The sequence below is a fragment of the Panthera tigris genome, chromosome C2 (assembly GCF_018350195.1).
Source record: "Panthera tigris isolate Pti1 chromosome C2, P.tigris_Pti1_mat1.1, whole genome shotgun sequence".
NCBI classification, from domain to species: Eukaryota; Metazoa; Chordata; class Mammalia; order Carnivora; family Felidae; genus Panthera; species Panthera tigris.
The window spans coordinates 44,757,540-44,777,889 of record NC_056668.1 but is presented as its reverse complement, the minus strand read 5'-3'; the positions used below and the strand labels follow the sequence as shown (position 1 = coordinate 44,777,889).

General features: G+C 34.6%; 1 protein-coding gene across 2 annotated transcripts in view; it reads right to left on the bottom strand.

Annotated features, from left to right (window-relative positions):
• Positions 1 to 20,350, bottom strand: part of EPHA6 (EPH receptor A6) — an 867,849-nt gene that overhangs the window by 588,537 nt on the left and 258,962 nt on the right. The window lies entirely within an intron of this gene.

The following is a 20,350-nucleotide window of genomic DNA, read 5'->3' as shown; positions in this document are numbered from 1 at the left end:
TATCATCCTCAAGGGGAAAAACTGAGAGCTTTCCCCTGAGATCAGGAACACGACAGGGATGTCCACTCTCAGCACTGTTTTTTAACATAGTGTTGGGAAACCTAGCATCAGGAATCACACAACGAAATAAAATAAAAGGCATCAAAATTGGCAAAGATGAAGTCAAACTTTCACTTTTCACAGATGACATGATAGTCTACATGGAAAACCTGACAGACTCCACCAAAACTCTGCTAGAACTTATATATGAATGCAGCAAAGTCGCAGGGTACAAAATCAATGTACAGAAATTGGTTTCATTTTTATACACCAATAATGAAGCAACAGAAAGAGAAATAAAGAAACTGATCCCATTCACAATTGCACCAAGAACCATAAAATATCTAGGAATAAACCTAAACAAAGATGTAAAAGATTTGTATGTTGAAAACTATAAAAACCTTATGAAGGAAATTGAAGAAGACACAAAGAAATGGAAAAACATTCCATGCTCATGGATTGGAAGAATAAATATTGTTAAAATGTCAATACTACCCAAAGCAATCTACACATTCAATGCAACCCCAATCAAAATTGCACCAGCATTCTTCTTGAAGCTAGAAAAAGCAATCCTAAAATTTGTATGGAACCACAAAAGACTTTGAATAGCCAAATAATATTGAAGAAGAAAACCAAAGTGGGAGGCATCACAATCCCAGACTTTAGCCTCTACTACAAAGCTGTAATCATCAAGACAGTATGGTATTGGCACAAAAACAGACACATACACCAATGGAATAGAATTGAGAACCCAGAATTGGACCCACAAATGTATGGCTAACTAATCTTTGACAAAGCAGGAGAGAGTATGCAATGGAAAAAAGTCTCTTTAACAAATGGTGCTGGGAGAACAGGACAGCAACATGCAGAATAATGAAAGTAGACCACTTTCTTACACCATATACACAAATAAACTCAAAATGGATGAAGGACCTGAATATGAGACAGGAAACCATCAAAACCCTTGAAGGGAAAGCAGGAAAAAACCTCTCTGACCTCAGCCGCAGCAATTTCTTACTTGACAGATCTCCAAAGGCAAGGGAATTAAAAGCAAAAATGAACTATTGGGACCTCATGAAGATAAAAAGCTTCTGCACAGCAAAGGAAACAATCAACAAAACTAAAAGGCAACCAATGGAATGGGAAAAGACATTTGCAAATGACATATCAGACAAAGGGCTAGTATCCAAATTCTATAAAGAACTCACCAAACTCCACACCTGAAAAACAAACAATGTTTATAGCAGCACTTTCAACAATAGCCAAGTTATGGAAAGAGCCCAAATGTCCATCAACTGACGAATGGATAAAGAAGATGTGGTTTATATATACAATGGAATACTACTTTGCAATGAGAAAGAATGAAATCTGGCCATTTGCAGCAATGTGGATGGAACTGGAGGGTATTATGCTAAGTGAAATAAGTTAGTCAGGGAAAGACAGATACCATATGTTTTCACTCATATGTGGATCTTGAGAAACTTAACAGAAGACCATGGGGGAAGGGAGGGGAGAAAAAGTTACAGAGAGGGAGGGAGGCAAACCATAAGAGACTCTTGGATACTGAGAACAAACTAAGCGTTGATGGGGGGTGGGGAGAGGGGAAACTGGGTGATGGGCATTGAGGAGGGCACTTGTTGGGATGAGAAATGGGTGTTGTATCGAAACCAATTTGCCAATAAATTATATTAAGAGGAAGGAAGGAAGGAAGGAAGGAAGGAAGGAAGGAAGGAAGGAAGGAAGGAAGGAAGGAGGGAAGGAAGGAAGAAAAAGAAAGAAAGAAAGAAAGAAAGAAAGAAAGAAAGAAAGAAAGAAAGAAAGAAAGAAAGGGAGAATTACTATAACAGCCTCTACCTTTAAAGTGCCCATGCTGTGGTTATGAATTTAACTCGTACACACTAGAAAAAGTATAATAAAGTAGAAAATGCAATAAATGTTACAATATAAAAATAGATGAAATGCTATGAAGGTTAAGGGGAGGGGGATACAGAGAGAGATAGAGAGGGGGAAGAGAAGGGAAGGGAAGGGAAGGGAAGGGAAGGGAAGGGAAGGGAAGGGAAGGGAAGGGAAGGGAAGGGAAGGGAAGGGAAGAGAAAGGTTTGACTTTGATTAGTATTACTTCCAGATGGAAAAAAAGAGAAAAGCCAGGGAAGACAGTTTTTTTGTAGGTACTATGGTATGCCACCCAGATCTCCTTTTGTGGACTGAGGCCTCATCAGCTGCAAAGCGTGTTGGCTGCTGATGGAATGCAGCTGACTACCTCCTTGGGAACTGCCCTTGAGAAAAGGAGGAGCTTCTCATACAAGGTGTGGTGTGCAGTATATATCAATGGCTTGTTGATGAGTAGAAACAAGGGGATCCTCTTGCCTCAGTTAGGGGCAATTCTGAATGGCTGTTTTAGCTCCAGAGCAATCTGTTGGATTGGGTGAAGCCACTTTTGCAAATGCATCTCAGTTCAACATCTGCATCCACCCAGTCACACTTCCCTCACTCCCTCATAGGTGTTGTTCCTTGGAGCACTTCTAGTAAATGTCCTGAACTCAAATGTTGTTTCTAAGTCTGTTTCCAGTAAATCCGACCTCAGACAGGATCACTAAAATCAAAGCAAGGGTTATACAAGTAATTTTTATAGTACAATAATGTAGAAAGACTACAATTCTGGATAATTATTATCTATAGGATACTGTTAAGCCAGAGGGAAGCAAAAGTAGGCAAGACAAGAGCTTGACACACAGTGGAGACTCCAACTGATAGTTGCTTTGGAATGAGTAACTAAAAACAAGCCAAGTAGGTTAGAAGTATAAGGACAGTAAGCTAGGATGTTGAACTTGAGGCTCACAAATATGACTGAATAGATAGAAAAACAATTATTTTTATGTGAATCATTAAAGAAATATGGAGGCTGTCCTGTCAGTTATTGGTAATGATGGTGAAGGGCAGACAGTGGGATTAACTTTATGGTGCAAACTTCAAGAGAAGGAAAACAAAACAAAACACAATAAAACTGAAAGCGTGCATTAAGAATCCTGTATAAAAGGGACACAGATCCATACCTGAATCCTCTGAATAAAGACCTATAAAATATTGTTTAGGCAAAAAAACTTCCCAAATGTTTAGTAAAGCATCAGGCTAGGCTAGAAGAAACTCTCCCATGGTGTACTGTTCCAGACAGAAAGTTAGACTATGTTGACTAAGCTTCATATATAAAGTTAACTTCTTCATGCACGTAGGGGACAATGAAAACTATTATCAACTTTGAACCAATATAATTCTTGAATCCTAAAAAAGCACTTAGCTTTTCTCTTCCTTTCTAACATCCCCAAATCTGACTAGTGTCCCCAAATGTGATTACTCTGACAGGTCTAAATATTGTAGAAATGATCATCAAAGGTATCAGACTTATTTCTCTAATACTCTTTTCATTGCAAATGACATCATTCAAGTCCAAAGTGGAATTAAATGCACTTAGGATACCAAAGAACTCATGAATAGTGTGCTGTTTTTGTAAGCAATAGTTTTCACATAAGCTATTAACCCAAGCTAAACTTTTAGAAGTTTCACAATAAAGACATGCCAACACATAAAATAATGAAAACAACAACAACAAAAATCACTTATAAACAAGCAAATGGAGAGTAGGAAAAGACAGATTAAAATTTTCTCATTGTTTCCTATTCATGGAAGTCATCAAATAAACATCGTATCTTTACAAATCACATATTGTAAAGTGAAATACTGGTGAGAAAATTTAAAACCACATGATGTGGAAATATAGTTAAGGTACTCTATGCCTTCTTGGATACAGGCAAGGACATTATAATACAAAATGGAAACAAGTAATAAATAAATGATATTTCTTATTTTACTTGGAAATGAAGTTAAAATATAGCATATTTAAAATATTGAGTCTAGGGCTGTAATCTTTCCTCCGTCCGGGTGAGCAGGAGAACCTTCCTTAAGTGGCAGTCACAGCTTAAATTCCCTTGCTTGCCAATCAGATGAATGTGGAAGAACAAGGTCTCAGTTACAATGCTATGTACTGAGTAATTCTGTCCTTCAGGGATAAATTTAAGCAAATATCATGGAGCTTTACTGAGAAATAAGTGCATATTGCTTGAATGAAAGAGAGTAACACAAATGAAAAAAATCCAAAGGATCTTGGGAAAGTTGTAAATTGCAAGAAAATATGTTACAATAATATAAATAAGGTCTTTCAGTGTGCATCTAACCAGAAAAGCAATTACATTTTTGTTTCTGGGGAAAAATATAATTTTAACGATTCATTTAAATGATGGTGACCTGCCCACCCAGAAGCTGTTTTTCCTTCCTTCCAATTTATCTGTAGATGAAAATATGCATTACATATTGCCACACAGCTGTCACTCTCTACTTGGCAGGAAAATTGAAGCTATGATAGCACATATTGCTTATTATGCTAAAAGCCGAAAACAAGTACTTAACTAGGTACATGTCAAATACAAGTTTTAAAAATTCACTCACAACAAATGAACACCACAATAATAGATACTAAAAACTTAATTCAAAGGATATATTTTATAACATGCAAAGAAGAAATTCATGAATAAAAATTAAATTTTCTCACATGAAAATTCCACATTTATAAATGGATTATCATTGCTGCTGTACATAATCTCTAAGTCTGTACATGATGAAAATCTCTAGGTGTATAACTCAGAGCCTTTAATCCCTGGCTGAGTTTGGGGGAGTTTTAACTAACAGTCACAGAAGCACACTAGATGGTATCATTTTTATATGCAAAGCTCTCTCTAAATCTTTTTCTAAAGATCTCCAATAATAAAATTTTCAGGAAAAATGTTGCCTTCTTACTATCATACAAACTACATAAATATAAATATATTCAGTAATTATATATTTTTCAGTGCTTCCTACAAATTATGACAACTCTGGTCTAATCTTTGTAAGATTTGAAGCATGTCACATTATCTCACTGAATTCCAATTTCCTCTTCTGTAAAATGAAGGATCTACATTGGTGATCTAGTATTTCTGGGTTTCTAAATTAAATCGACAACAACAGTAACAAATGAAATCTGAAACAATGTGGTTTAACATGGAAAAAAATTAAAAGAAAGTGAAACAGACACAACAATCAAATAGAATCAAATAGTATGATTTCCAGCTGCCCTTTAGCTGTGTAACTGTGGGCGGTTATCTGACATTTCTGCTGAGAGAGTTGTGTAAGTGGCAAATTATATCATGGAGGTAGTACCATTACCATGTCTAAGTAATTTGCACCCATTATCCACCCCCACCAGCAAATATCTTAGTCACTCTAATCACTACATATGAAGGTAAATCTACCTGTTTCACTGAAGAGTGTTAATTTAAAATATAATAAATATGTTAAGTATCTATCTCATATAAAGATTAAAATATGGTTAGTTTTCATTTCCTCAAGAAGTAAGAAATATAATGAATAAAATTTCAATGCTCCTTAATATCTCCTAAAATTTAATTTTTTATTGATCTAAAATATGTTTTTCAACATGATGTGTCTCATATACACCAGCACTTCCAGTGACAATGATTATTTTGGTTGAATAATGATCAGGTTAGCATATGATCACATCTATACTTATTATGACTATCACTAATGACTTAAAATAATTATAATTTTTGTCTTTCTTCCACTAGACCATCTGCTTCATAAGGCCAGGAGCATTTGTCCATCCAGTTTACTACTGTTGGTATCTGTCACAGTACCTTGCCTTTTCTCAATAAATATTCTGCAATTAATGAATAAATGAATGCTACACATCTTCTTGACATCCTCATCTCCAAGGTCTCTGCTTCTCATATGACTTTGTTTCTAGCGTCCTTCTCTGTGAGCACAAAAAAAATCTCTGTACTGTATAAAAGCTGAAAAAGTGGAAGCTCCTAGCATCTTCACTTTTTTTTTTTTTTTACTACAAGTAATGGCATTATTGACAGCTATTTTTCCAAGTCTTCTTAAAATTTCACTTGAAAGTGTTCATGAAGCTTTTCATTTAAGACCTTAAAGCACTCTCCTTCCCCTGCAAGAGTTAAAGTTTTATCCTATTTAGCTCTACTGGAGTGAACTAGGCCCATGGGAGATGGTTTTATTTTATACCAAAACTAACTTCATAAATCTACTTTTTACCTTAAGCCTAAACAGCCTTCACCCTAAATTTGAGCCATGGATGTCCACAAAAGCTAGACTGAAAGATATCCATTTATATGTTTGATTAGGCAGCTTTCAATGGAAAAAAGAACTCACCCAAAGAAAAGTGAATATTGCCTAATTTTGGCTGAGTACAGAAGCTTAGAATTGTTCATTCATTCAACAAATATTTTTGAACTAAAAAAAATCACAGTGCTTGCTCTCACTCATCTCATACTCTGATAGGAAAATCCTGACAATAAATCAATAGTTACATTTCCTTATAACTGTTGTGCCAAATGAAATAGGACAAAGAGGTGGTTATAAATATTGGCCTTTCATCTGTTGCTGTGGTTGCCCTATGCCCTAGGAATGTTACAATTGCCACTGGAATGGCTCCTACATTTGGTGTTCATCAGAGCCTTGAACATCAACATTGGAAGTAAGAGCAACAAAGGAAAATGCTGACTGCAGTATTGCTAACATGAAAAAGAGTCCTCAGAGCACATTCATGTGAACCCTTAGAAATTTCAAGAAATAACAAGGAGTATTTGGAGAAGTCAAATATCCCAAACAGGGTAAGAGTAGCACCAGAAATTCAATAGTTTGTTAATGTTTCCCTTGTCCACCTATTCTTGGGATAGCTTGGGGAATGCAGATTGTAGATGAAAACTATTTAAAAATGGGATATGCTATCTTATAAGATAGTAAATTCTGTGCTCAGATCCTCTCAGGCAGTGATTTTTGTTATACAGAGTGTGGGGGGGGGGTGACTTATTGGAAAAGATTCCCTTTAATTCCTAGAACTGTGATGTCATATAATATAGCATTACACCTGTCTGTAATGTCATATAATGTAGTATTACACATGTATTTTGGTCCAACCATTGTGTTCTTTTCCTGTGTACTGCCTTTCTTTCTTGGCACTGCAGCCATATTTTGAAGAAATGGGCATTTAGGATCTATAAATATAACAATAGGTGTGCCATTTCCTGAAGCTCCTTCATCGCTGTTTCCTGTCCAATCCTAAAATAGAGTTAGAATGAACAAAATCTGCAAATATCAATGTTTCATGCTGACTAAGCTATTTTGGCGTCCATTGATTGATTTTAAATGGGAACCTTTGCCATCTAGTTTAACTACTGATAACAACAAGCATACTGTTTTCATGTGTTCTATCTCCTACTGAGCTCACCAGTGACTTTCTACTAACACTCCTTTCCTACTACTTCCTATTGTGGGTGACACTACGGCAGCTTTTACCTAGCATGCAATTTACCTAGGTTTGCACCACATGATATGGGAAGTACTAGCTAGAATTATAAAGGTTTAGAGATAAGAAAAGGTACCCCGCTATGTTTTGAATGAGGCCAAACTTAGCGAGGGAAACTTAGGTCTCCTATGTACAATAACAGTGCCGGCACTTGAAAAGTATCATGTAGTTTTATTTGAAAACCTGAGAATATAAGCTTTAAAATAAAATAAAAAAAAAAAACCTTAAAATATACAATACATAACTGACTTTAAAAGGAATGACCTGCTTACAAGTAAAATGAGATGCCTAGTCTGAAAGAACTCACAATCTACTTGAGGAAATACATAGAGAAAAACAATGAAGAACACCAAAAGATAACATCCATTAAATGATAAATAATGTAGGATGGGCCCTATTTACTGTCTAGAAATTCAGTCTTTGTAATCTGTCAGAATCAAAGAAATCCTTGTGGAATACATGAGCATGAAATAAGACTGAATAAGATTGTACATGAGCACTCCAGAACAGAAACAGCATAATCAAAAGTATGCAAACAGGGTTAGGATAATTTGTGTAGGAAACAAACATGAGGTTCAGCCAATTACAAAGAACTAACCTTATGGGAGCTGGAGAGAAAACAGGCTTAGTTTATGAAAGGTCTTGCAGTAAAAGTTGAGGAATATAGACTTAATTCAGTGGACAATAGGTAAGCAACATATTGTCTTGAACAAAGTTGTCAAATGAGGAAAGTGGTATAAAACAAACATAGACAGTGTCATCTAAGATGACTTGTGTAAGGAAGAAAATAGGAATGGGTGCAGGGACCCCAGCTAGAAAACCAGTTTAAGAAATCCAGATGAAATGTGGAAGCAGGTCTTCTAATTATTATCAACTTCTTGGATCTTCAGGAAGATTCCATGACTGCCCCCCACCATATAAGATACATCTCAATGTAATTATCATGTAATTTTCAATATTCACTTAATAAAATATAGTATTAATATATACAGAATTCTGAAAAGTAGTATGGTATGTGACGGGTGCTTTAATTCATTCATTCATCCATTCAAACCTTTGAATACCTAAAATGAACAAGGCAGGTGGTAGATTTGAAGATGTAAGACTAGTGAATTTTCTATACTCATTTCTTATACCACTTTCTTTGGTAGTCCCAAAGATTTATTTCTCAGTCACTTTACAGTTCAGTGTAGTCAGTAAAGGGACTCTGTTCCATATGAACATTCAAGGATCTAGGCTAATTTCATCTTGTGTTTCTCCGTATCTCTGTGGCCGTGGAGTTCTCCACTGGATTTCTGTCGTTAGGATGTGAGAAGAAAGATGGAAGACAGACTGGCAGATAATATGGGAAGCCATTTAATGGACCAGGCCTACAAGTGTTATATATTGTTTTAATCTTCTCAGTTGCCAGAAAAATTACATGAGTCTACCCAGCACAAAGAATGCTGGAAAATTTCATCCAGGTGGGTGACAAAGAGGAAAAAAATGAGAATTAGATAAACATATAGTATTGTTTCTGACATAATACACTATCTGATTAGTAAGAGATACTTATTAAGAAATATCTAATGCTTTAATAAATATGCTTACAGGAAAAAAATGTGAAGATATTTGTGAATACCAAAACACAAATTCTATGCAATATTAAACAGATTTCTGACTAAAATAATTTCTTAATTTTAAAGACAAGTTTTTAACATTTTAAATGATCAAAAATTTCCTAGTTAGAAATTATAAAGTTGACAGGAAAGAATGTTTAAATTTTATGGTTGGCAAAGCATGATGGGAAAGTTGTGGATCAGTTTTCTGAAAATAGATTCCCCAACTGTGATTAACAATAAGGAAGCTTAAACTAAATTAATGAATATACATGTTGACTTTAAGCTTCAATTCACTGGAATAATTACTTCACATTAACATATCAACAAGCCAGCAATAAACAGTCTAAAGTCTCAGGTCACTGACTACTACAAATATATATTTTTTTAATTTTTATTATTATACATCCTTCTGCAAATTCTCTGTCCATATTGTTACATGCTTAATTGCACAGAATCTCATAAATTCTTACTGAAACTGTTTTCTTAATGTTAATTTTATCATTATGTTAATGAGAATATAATAGAACTGCATTCTGATAGTAATGCTGACAGCAGAAGCCACCAATTTGTTAGCAATCATCAAACAGCAGCAAACACATTCATCAATGGCGGACAGAACAGCATAACAATGGTATCTCTATTTTCTTGATAAATATAGTAGATTATAAATTATGATGTAGCCTTCAAGGTATTCCAGATAACACCTTTCTTTTGTAGATCTATAACAGAAGTATTATCTTTTCCCACCTTACTGACTTCTTTATCTTAAGGGGCCTAGAAACAGTCTTAAGAGGCTCAACTACTTTTTAATCATAAGTTAGGCAAAGATATTTCACGTAATATGCCATAATCACATGACATCAAAACTTAGATGATTCATGTTTAAACCGATTCATATTTAAAATCTACTCAGACCTGTTTTAATTTATCTTGCCCTACTTTTCCTGGAACTGTTTTGTTTCTCCCATAAACTGTGTTGTCTACCCAGATGTAATACCTAAGAAAGGTAACATAAAAAGCAGGAAGATTTAAGTAATCCTGCAAATCAAAAATTAAGTCAGCAATTCAAGTTTGTAATTTCCAACAGTCCCAGAAATTTAATAACATCCAAATAATTTGAAATAAAAATAAAAAATAATGTGAATTATTTAGATGTTTTAGAGGTCTAGAACAAAGGCCTAATTAAAGCATATAGCCTGGAGTCAGACTTGATTTAATCCTTGGTTCTACCACGTGCTAGCTGTGTAAACTTTTCTGCACTTGAGTAGCCATATCCTCAAAATGAGGATATTAACAATGCCATCTTAAAAGGTTTTTGTGAGGGGCACCTGCATGGCTCATTTGTTTGAGTGTCTCACTCTTGATTTCAGCTCAGGTCATGATCTCACAGTTCGTGAGACTGAGCGTGATGTTGGGCTCCACTGACAGCACAGAGCCTGCCTGGGATTCTCTGTCTCTCTCTCTGACTCTCTACCCATCCCCCACTCATGCTTTCTCTGTCTCCCTCAAAATAAATAAATAAACTTAAAAAAAAAGAAAGGTTTTTGTGAGACATATGCTAGTTTCTATATATGAAACACTTGGAAAAGTCCTAAATAGCATTGTTAACTTGAGTTATATAACTTGAGTTATCCAAATTCAAATTCCTAAACAAGATTTATTTTACACTGGTATTAAAAAACTTTAATTTGACAGGAAGGGAGATGTGACATCTCTAATGATATAATTCCTATCCACAAATGTAATTTAATAACCACTGCATACATTGAATTTTCATTTTAGATATGTTAGCTGCATGCATTCTTCTCATTTATCTACTATGTGATTAAAATATTGGTATTTCTTAGCATAAACTTTGACAATTCATCAGTTACTAAAAAACATTTACCTATTGTAAACACAGGTTTGATATCTGACATATGTGTCACAAAATATGGGACATACTTTAGTACTCAGGATCTTCTATTCTGGCAGTTAACATGTTAGGTTTTAATCAAATAACTATAAAATAATACATTAAAAGTGTCACGTGGTAATTTCATTATAAAAAAAACAATGTGATTTTATCTAAATTGACATGGTCACTCGAGTACAAGTAACATTTTAGCATCCACAATTTTTTTTCTGGTTTTCAAATTCAAAGCTTTTAATCCAAAGTTTTTTAAATTTAATTTTATTATTATTATTTTTAATGCTGGTATATCTCCTTCCTCCATAAAAAAAGGAATGACAATTATGTAGCTGGTTATGACTTGTTTGCTTTGACTACCAGCAAACAAGATATAGCAATGATGTCCAGGCATTTAAATTATTCTTTACATCATTTTTTAAAAGCTTGTACTTTTCATTGTATTTTTCCTTTTATACATTTTATTTCCCTTTTATTATTGATTTACTTATGTGTAAGTCACCTAATTCTTCATAAAACATATATAACCATAAATACTCAATACTTACATTTTAAAGAATTCTTGTAGCTTCTTAAACTATATTTTATCTTTTTTTCTTTGTTCTCATAATATCAAAATATAATTGCTTTAATGAGAAGCATTAGTGAAATATCTGAAAGTTGGATTTTTTCTGTTGGAATTTGAATTTTCATTTAAGTGTTTATGACTGTACATATTCTCAGGGAACTACAATGAAGAAAAACATTAGATGTGGGAATTTAACCTTGAGTTACTTATAATTTTAAAAAGTTGGTTAACAGAGATGATAAAGGCTTTATTTGACTTATTTCTTTTTCTTAATATAGGTCTAAATTTGAACATAAAAGCAAATCTTGCTCTATAGCCCTTATGTTGAAGTAAATACTAGCTTCTGATTTTCACTTTTCAATTAAAATGGACATTTCTATCATTAAAACCACTCCTGATTATTCAAACATTAAGAAATTTAAGGTTGTGTAAATAAAGACCAGAATTTACCAATGATTTTAGCATTAAAAAATACCTGAATATACTATTCTTACATGTCTCACTAAGAATTTAAATGCCTTGGTCAGCATAACCCATGACAGGTTATAGTCTCCTTTTGAGTTATATTCAGTAGTTCAGAAAATCGAAAGTCATGAGGTTAAAGGCCAAGCATTCTCAAAACTTATAAAGTCAGTAAATCTCATTATTAATCATTATCCTTGAACATGTTTATGTACTACTATAAAATACTCATAGATTTAAAATATATGTATACAATAACATAATTTTAAACTACTCTAAATATAGCTTTGCTACAAAAATTTAATACGCAAGGGTAAGATGTATTTGTATATCCTTAGGTTAAATATACAAACACATACTTTACAAGTATTTTCCTCCATATAGTCAGATACATATAAAATCATTTTATTAGACCAACGTTGGAAATAACAGGAATTAAAGCAAAACCCATTACATCGGCTCAAAGATGTCTTAATTGCTAAATAATGAATTTCATATTAGATCCTCAGTCCTCAGTTTTGGAACAAATATTAGTTTTAAAATTCCCTGGTGTGCACAAGTGTTTGGGTGAAAGATCGCCATCAACCACTGTAAGAAACTTAAGTGTAGGAAGGGTGGGGAGAGTGGTGATCCAATTTTATTTAATACATTTCATTGCTATTAATTAGGTTTGGTTGAATTTGACAGAAAATATAAGTTAACAAACAACTGAGACATTTATTTCTCTCTCACAGAAAAATATACATGTAGGCAGTTCATAGTTGATATAGTAGCTCTGCAGTTTTCTGAAATCAGGCTTCCAGCTTTCTTATCTGCATTCCCAGGACTCTCAAGTTTACGGATCCAGATGCAGCACTAGCCATCACATTCACATTCCAAGCGTTACAGTGGACGAAAGGACAAGGCAGAGGTTCCCAAAGTGTAGCTCTTAGACTAGCAGCACCAGCATGTTCTAGGAACTTATTAGAAATGCAAATTCTCAGTGGGGATGCTAACAGGACCCTAGGCTCCTCTTCTCCCTCAAATACAACTAGAGAACTATAGGATCATTCTGAATACTCAAGAAATCGACCTGAAGACTGACAGAACAAACACTACATCCAGTAAGGTACGAAGTGCAGACACACAGTTTGGTAGAGAAATGGATCACAGGTGCTGTAAAGGGGAGAGACCCCTGGTCTAGAAATACAAATTCTCAAGCTCCTCTCCAGGCTTGAGAATTTATTTATTTATTTAACAAGCTTTTCAAGTGATGATGATACACATAAAGTTTGAAGCAAGTTCAAAGGATGTAACCAAGGAGTTACACACATCAGTTTCTCTCACATTTGGTTAGCCAGATTTTAGTTGCATGGCCACATGTAGCTATGAAGGCAAGGAAATGTAGCTGTTGTTTTAAGGAGCAATAGCCCAGCTAAACATCAGGGACTTCATTAGTCTAAGGACAGTTGGAATAAGGGGAAACACTATCAGCCTGTGTCACATAATTTTATAAGGAAAGGGGGAGGGGGAAACCACAACTACAGAAAGTAGGAAGTTATGTATTGTTTTCCTTTTCTTTCCAGTGAAAAATTCTACTTTTCTTAGGAAAAGAAAATGTTTTTGATTAAAAAGAGAGTGCTATTTTTCTTGGTATTTATTCATTTTAATGACAGCCTTTTTCTCTTTATTCAATTTTTAAATCAAATACTAATCATAAAGAATGGGGATCAATTTTGTCCCTCTTTGGAAGATAAGGAAACTGAAAGCTTCAAATTATAAATTTCTTACTCGGGAACTCACAAACTCACTGGTAGAAAGAGTCACACCTAGAAATCAGATTTTCTTTACCCAAAGTTCTTTACCCTTTACATTATATCACATTTATTTAATGAGGGCCACCCTCTTTATCTTCAATGTTTCAATACCTCAGCTTTCAACTTTCCTTTTTTTGTCCCTCCAAATACTTTCTTCCCATGAATCTTGCCCATTAAAATGTTGAAGTCTTTTAAAATGTAAAGGCAAAAATAATAGTTTATGCAGCCATACTAAAAGAACTTTACAATTATACTACTAATCAGAGTGAGATACACTTGACATTTCCCTCTATTTCTTGTTTATATTTCAATCATTGAAACATAAAAGAAGTAACTGGATTTTAATAACTGAGAAATGTTAATAACTCAAGATAAATAGCTGCCTAGCACTAATATTTCTAAACTTTGATTTGAAGTTAAACTAATGTGACAATGCAATCTTTAAGAGACCGGGACAATTGACATTAAATTGTTGCTTGCTTGTTCTTCCGTTAAAAAACCGAGAAAATAGTTGTTATGACAGGAACTATAATAAGAGTAGAAAGTGATTAAAAGTTACTCTTTATTTTTGATATTCTGATCAGAATATTCAGCTCAATTCAAGTCACTGACTCTTTTCTCTAATGTTTTAGAAACATTTATTGCCAGAGTTTAATAAACTATCTGATGATTTGCTCCAGCATGTTAAAACTTCCATATGAAAACAAGGTACATAGCTTACAGATATGAAGATACATACAACATAATCAATGTAGCACAGTGTTAACAGCAGCATAGATTCTAGAACACAGAATAAAAGAAGCTTTACTGATGCTGAAGAGCAGTCCTTATGTTCTAACTGGCATAAGTTTTGAAATGCAACGAGAGTAATCAACATGGAGGGTGCTCTGGCCATGACCTAGACAAACCCAGAGGACACCCATTTGGTTATTACATGACTTGTCTGAAGCTGCATAGTTATTGACCAAAAAGGGCCATTTTTCAGTCCCAGAAAAGTAGCTGAATTTCCCTGACAGAGCCCCTAGCCATGAAAGAAAAGCATTTGCTATTCCTATGCCTGTAGGAAAGAATGCTCATAAAATAAGGACACAAATAGTTGTAACTTTATAAAATTATGAGATTTAATCACTTTAATAAACGGGACAGAAGTATTACATCACTAAAGTAAAGAGACGGAGGAGTAAGTAATCATCTTACGTATACAAAGCATAGAGCACATGATGACGAAAATAATAATAGCATGAACCATATATTGAGAATTAATTTTACACCTGACCATACATCAAATACTTAAGGTACATTATCTCATTTACTCTTTTTACTGATCTTTCAGGGGTATTATTCTCTTTTTTTCTGTGAGGAAACAGAATGATGGAAATACATTTTTTTTAAGTCATACAGTTAGCTTGGTAAGATGGCTGGATATGCACCAATATTTTGTATTCCCTTTCCAAATGTATCATTGCAGCTAGGAAGTAGCTGTCCAACTAGGGATTTTATTTATCAGCTCCTCTTTTTATGAGGGTAGGTATGTTGACTGATTCTTGCCAATGAATGAAGGTGACTATGTCACTTCTAGGTCAAGATATTTAATAAGCTGGGCTGGTTGGAAAATGGTGGCAGAGCAGGAGGACCCTAGACTTACCTCATCCCATGAGTACAACTACATAACTTTCAAATCATCCTAAATACCCCAGAAATTGACTTGAAGAGTGGCAGAACAACTCCACAACTAAAGGCAGAGAAGAGGCCACATCCATGAAGGTAGGAAGGGCAGAGATGAGGTTTGAGAGGGGAAAGGGTTGAGACTGCTGTGGTGGGGAGGGAGCCACGGTTGTGGAGAAGAGCAAGAGACAGATAAGCACACAGGGGAGTGCACAGGGAAAACAAAAGCCCATAGCAACTGACATGAAAAGTGAGAGTGGCCAAATTTCGTGGCTTCTGGCAACTAGCAAGGCATATAATCTGGAATTTTAAAGGTCAACAGGCTTGGCAGGGATAAGTCCTGGAGGACATTATACTACCTTTGGATAGAGGGTAGGCAAACATCCTGCAGACATACATCACAGAAACAGCATTCTGAAGAGCTCCTGGGCTACACAGTGGAGAGGTTACTTGCTTATTTCATAGTGTGTCCCAGAGACATAGAATTCACAGGGAGACCTCTCCAACAACAAAGAAACTGGCAGGTACCATTTCCCTTCCCAACCCCTCAGCATAAGCACAAGGCCACTGGCAGGAGCCAGAACAACACCTACACTCACTACCTAAATTCCTTACAGCAAGCCTTGCCGCCCCATACTCTGAGACCCTTTTCAGTCTCCCTTTCCTTAGTGCCAGCACAGTTTGTCCCATCCTTCAAAATACCTGCCTAAACCCCTACTCCCACTGCATCTCCTCACGGGGAGTTTTGCAGAGCCTCAGTTCTTGCAATGGCGATAATAGGTCTCATTTCACAAGAATACCAGACTGCAACTTGTTAAAATGTGCCACATTCAGTCCAGGGACCTAACCATGTCCACAACAGGCAAAAGAGCCTCTGCTTAATGGATAAAGCAGCCAGGACAAAACAGCAGAGCGTACATAACACAACACTGGAGACACTCCCATAAGCACCAGTCCACTGGGGAACAGGGGATACTACACAGCAGAATACTACAGGACCTCTTCTTCATAAGGTCATTACTGTTAAGAACAGGAGATATAGCTGACTTTCTGAAAACAGAGAAACAAACAGACTTAGACAAAATGAGAAGATAATTTATCCCAAATGAATGAACAGGACAAGGACATGGCCAGAGATCTAAGCAAAACAAAAGAAATGTGCTTGATGGGATATTTAAAGCAATGATCATAAGGATCCTCACTGCACTTGAGAAAAGAGTAGAAGGTATCAGTGAGACTCTTAACAGAGGTAAAGAATAACACAGCAGAGGTAAAGGGCTCAATAAGCAAAATGAGAAACACTTGATAGAATGAACATCAGACTGGAAGAAGCAGAGGAATGAATTAATGACCTAGAAGGTAGAGTAATGGAAAGTATTCAAGCTGCACAAAATAGAGAAAAAAATGATGTAAAACAAGAATAAATACAGGGACTCAGTGACTCCATCAAATGTAATAGCATTCTTAATATAGGAATCCCAAAAATATAAGAGAGAAAAGGGAGCATTATTTGAAGAAATAATGGTTGGAAACTTCTCTAATGTGGAGAAGGAAACAGACATCCAAATCCAGCAGGCACATAGTACATGCAACAAAATCAGCAAAAGCAGATCCACACCAAGACATACTATAATTAAATTGGTAAAATATAGTGATAAAGAAAAAATTTTAAAGGGAGCAAGACAAAAGAAGACAGTAACACATAAGAGAAAAGCTACCAGCAGATTTTTCAGCAGAAACTTTCTAAGCCAGAAGGGAGTGGCATGACATATTCAAGGTACTAAATGGGAAATATCTACAACCAAGAATATTATATACAGCAAGACTATCATCAGAATACAGTGAGAAATAAACATTTTCCCAGAAAAAGACTAAAGGACTTCATGACCACTAAACCTGCTTTGCAAGAAATATTACATAGAACGCTAAGAGTGGAAAGGAGTGACCAAAAGTGACAGTATAAAAGTAGGAAACAAAAAGCAGCAAAAATGAGTATTTCTGTAAAAAAAAAAAACAACAAAAAAAACACAAAAAAACAGTCAAGGAATTCACAAAATAAAAGGATGTAAAATAAAATATGTAACAAAATATCTCTAAAACATGGGGAGAAATAAACGATTATTTAAAGTTAAACGTCCATCAACTGAATACAGACTGCCATATGCAGAATAGGTTATGATCAAACCTGATGACAACCATATATGAAAACCACTAATAAACATACAAAGAATAAGAGAAAGAATTCCAAATATATTCCTAAAGAAAATCAGCAAACATTGAAAAAGACAAGAAAGGATGAGAAAATCTTTAGTGACAACCACAAAACATGTAATAAAATGGCAATATATACATATCTATGAATAATTACTTTGAACATAAATGGACTAAATGCTCCAATCAAAAGACACAGGGTGTCACACTGGGAAAACAACAACAACAACAACAACAAACACAAAAAAACCCTAGACCCTATATATGCTGCCTACAAGAAAATCATTTTAGACCTAAAGGCATCTACAGATTGAAAGTGAGGGGATGGAAAAAGATGCATCATGCAAATGGCTGTCAAAAGAAAGTCAGAGTAGCAATACTTATATTGGAAAATGTGGACTTTAAAGCAAAGACTGTAACAGGAGACAAAGAAGGACACTAGAGAATAATAAAGGGGAATATCCAACAACAAAATGTAACAGTTGTAAATATTTACGCAACCAAAATGGAAGCACCCAAATACATAAAACAGTTAACTACAAACATAAAGGAAAAAATCCGTAATAATAAAAATAATAGTAGGGTATTTTAACACTCCACTTACCTCAACAGAGAGATCATCTAAACAGAAAATCAACAAAGAAACAGTAGCTTTGAATGTCACACTGGAACAGATGGATTTAAAATATATGTTAAGAACATTCCATCCTAAAAGCATAGAATACACATTCTTTTTGAGTGCACATGGAACATTCTCCAGAACAGATCACATATTAGCCCACAAAACAAGCCTCAATAAATTGAAAAAAGAGTGAAAAAGAGTCATACCATGCAACTTTTCTGACCACAATTCTATGAAACTAGGAGCCAACCACAAGAAAAAATCTCAAAATACCAGAAACATATGGAAGTTAAATAACATACTACTAAACAATGAATGGGTCAGCTAGGAAATAAAAGAAGAAATAAAAAAGTACATGGAAACAAATGAAAATGAAAACACAATGGTTCAAAACCTTTGGGATGTACCAAAAGTGGTTTTAAGAAGGAAGTTTATAGCAATACAGTCTACCTCAAGAAGCAAGAAAAATCTCAAATAAACAACCTAACCTTACACCTAAAGGAGCTAAAAGAGAACAACAAACAGAACCTAAGCCAACAAAAGGAAGGAAGTAATAACAATTATAAAATAAATAAATGATATAGAAACTAAAAAAAAAAAAAAAAAAAAAAAAAAAAAAAAAAAAAAAAAAAACAAAAAACTAAAACAGTCAATGAAACCAGGAACTGGTTCTTTGAAAAGATCAATATAATTGATCAACCTTTCACCAGACTTGTCATGAAAAAAAGAGAAAGGACTCAAATAAATAAAAGCACAAACAAGAGAGGAGAAATAACAAACAACACCACAGAAATACAAACAGGGATGCCTGGGTGGCTCAGTCGGTTAAGCATCTGCCTTAGGCTCAGGTCATTATCTCGTAGCTCATGAGTTCAAGCCCCATGTTGGGCTCTGTGCTGATAGCTCAGAGCCTGCAGACTGCTTCTAATTCTGCATCTCCCTCTCCAGCCCCTATTCATGCGTGCTCTCTCAAAAATAAATAAACTTTAAAAAAAGTGAACATGTTTTAAACAAAAAAAAGAAATAACAAACAAATGTAAGAGAATAATATGAAAAACTATACGCCAACAAATTGGACAACCTAAAGGAAATGGATAAAACCTTAGAAAGATACAAACTGCCAAACCAAAGCAGGAAGAAACAGTAAGTTTGAATAGACCAATAATGAGCAAAGAGATTGAATCAATAATCAAAACACTCCCAACAAACAAAACTCCAGGACTAGATGGCTTCATGGGAGAATTCTACCAAACATTTAAAGAAGAATTAATACCTAGTCTTCTCAAACTATTCTAAAAAATAGAACAGGAAGGAAAACTTCCAAATTCATTTTATGAGACCAGAATTATGCTGATACCAAAAATCAGATAAAGACACCACTAAAAAAGAGAACTGCAGACCAAACTCCGATGACAAAGATGCAAAAATCCTCAACAAAATACAAGGAAAGCAAATAAAAAATACAGTAAAAAATTATTCACCATGATCAAGGGGAATTTATTCCTGGGTTGCAAGTGTGGTTGAGCATTTGCAAATCAATCAATGTAATACATCAAATCAATAAGAGAAAAGATAAGAATCATATGATCCTTTTTATAGACACAGAAAAAGCATTTGATAAAGTACAACATCCATTATGATAAAAACCCTCAACTAGTAGGTATTAGAGGGAACATACTTCAATATCATAAATATCATACATGAAAAACCCATAGCTAACAACATCCTTAATGAAAACTGAGAGCTTTTCCTCTTCAGTAAGGAACAAGACAGAGATGTCCACTCTCACCAATTTATTCAACATAGTACTGGAAGTCCTAGCCACAGCAATCAAACAACAGAAAGAAATAAAAGGCATCTAAATCGATGAGGAAGAAGTAAAACTTTAATTATTTGCACATGACATGATATGATATATAGAAAACCCAAAAGACTCCACCAAAAAAACTGTTAGAACTGATAAATTCAATAAAGTCACAGAATACAAAATTGGCATATAGAAATCCATTGCATTTCCATATACCCAGAAAGAGAAAGAGAAA